This window comes from Octodon degus, unplaced genomic scaffold, assembly GCF_000260255.1.
Source record: "Octodon degus isolate 3935 unplaced genomic scaffold, OctDeg1.0 scaffold00076, whole genome shotgun sequence".
Classification (NCBI taxonomy): Eukaryota; Metazoa; Chordata; class Mammalia; order Rodentia; family Octodontidae; genus Octodon; species Octodon degus.
In genome coordinates, this window is record NW_004524652.1 from 8,078,031 (window position 1) to 8,080,096 (window position 2,066).

At 38.4% G+C, this 2,066-nt stretch overlaps 1 protein-coding gene across 2 annotated transcripts in view; it reads right to left on the reverse strand.

The window, feature by feature from the left end:
- Vps29 (VPS29, retromer complex component) overlaps nt 1–2,066 on the reverse strand; it is a 13,958-nt gene that overhangs the window by 4,520 nt on the left and 7,372 nt on the right. The window lies entirely within an intron of this gene.

Consider the following 2,066-nt stretch of genomic DNA (forward strand, 5'->3'; position numbering starts at 1 on the left):
CTCTCTCTCTCTCTCTCTCTCTCTCTCAAATAAATAAAAAAAAATAAATAAATAAAATAAAATAAAATATGGGTTCTTTGAGGCATGCAGTAAAGAACAATTATTCCCCTAAACTTGTGATTTTCCTCTACCTAAAACATATGGGCCTATAAACTACAGTGTATTCAAGTTATATCTCCGACACTAAGAGTTATGATCCTTGCTTTATAGATTAGGAAACTGAGATGTAAAAATCTTGCCCAAGGTTTCATGGCAGTAAGTAGTTGAGTTAACATCCAAACTCTTGTAGCATGGCTCTAAGATTTGTGAATTTAGCATATTAGAAAAAATTTAACTCTTGTTAACTGAACTTTTTTTTTTAAGCGCTGGAGACTGAAGCCTGGGCCTTGCACATACTAGGCAAGGGCTCTATTATTGACCAACACCTCCAGTTTTTTTTCATCTTTTTAAAAATTTATTTCATACAGGGTCTCATTATGCAGTGTGGACTGGTAGTGATCCTCCTGTGGCAGCCTCCCCAGTGCTGGGATTACAGGGGTGCGCTACCACACCTGGTTTCGGGCCCCTCACAGCATGCAGTACCAGGGATCAAACCTGGGTCCTTGTGCTTGCCAGGCAGGCGCTTAGACTGCTGAGCTATCTCCCCAGCCCTACCTCCAGCTTTTATTTTGTTTTATTTTCTGTGGTACTAGGGATTGAATTTAGGACCTTGCGCTTGCCAGGCAGGCACTTATGCTGCTGAGCTATATCTCCAGTCCCTCCAGATTTTTTTTTAGACACAACCTTATCTTGCTAAGTTTCCCAGGCTGGGCTCAAACATTCGATTCTCCTGCTTCAGTCTCCCACATAGCTAGGATTACAGGCATGTGTCATCATGCCTAGCCCAAACTTTCCTTAACATGACACAGAAATTCTAATATATCTTTAGTAAAACAGGCCTACATCCTAATTATTAACAAGAAGTTTTGGGGCCAGGGAGATGGCTCAGTAGAATAAGTGCATGCTTGGCAAGCACAAGGGCCTGAGTTCAATCCCTGGTTCCACAAAAAAAAAAAAAAAGAAGAAGAAGAAGTTTGCCTCTTATTTCCCTGGTCTTTCAGAAACTATCTCTCTCTCTCTTTTTTTTTGGAACCAGGGATTGAACTCAGACCTTTGCGCTTGCCAGGGAAGCGCTTATTCTACTGAGCCATCTCCCTGGCATCCACTCTCTTTAAAACCCACTTAAAAAAAAAATACAACATGCTATGTCCATTCAATTTGGCATAAAAGAACCCTAGTAAAAGCACTAAGTTAAATAATTAATGAAATACCTTATATTCCCAGAAATAAAATAATTTTTCATACTGGAATCAAGTTTATCATTCTCAATTATATGTTAGTACAAAGCAAAGGTTGAAACATGTATTTGAATATTACTAAGTGTCAGGAAGGGAACTAATTTTTCAAAAATCTTATTAATAGGGGGCAAAGCTGGGACTTATAGCTCCTAATTCTTTTTTTCCTTTAAAAAGTCAGCTTTGTGAAGGTATAATTTACATACAGCAAAACTGCTCTTTTTAGTGTACATTTCAAATGCCAACAGGATGCAAGCTCCTCCACATTCAAGATTTGCTATAGTTCTCTCACTTTTTCAAAACTCCCTCCTGCTCTTGGAAGCCAAGCCTTGAGAAAGGCGGCTTTGGAAGGGCTGTTCGCAGAGGAGTGACAAAACTAGGGGGGAATTCCAAGTCAGGAAACTGGAACACAGGCAAGTTACGTGATGGCTTAGGATAGGATACAGCACGATGATGATGTAGCAACAAGTTCAGAACAACAGCAAGTAATGCACTACATGAAAGAGTAACAAAGTCAAAAGAATAGGGAAATAGAGTACAGACTGAATATAATCTATATGTTCAATGTGTATATTAACTTTCTAATCCAAAAAGTGTATTGCTCCAAAATCTAAAACTTTTTGAGTGTCCACACAATACAAAAAACAGAAGTTTCACACCTGGTATTGTGTCAGGTCATGATCAACATTTAAAAAGATTTTATAAATTACTTTCAGGGTAAGAGTATAATGT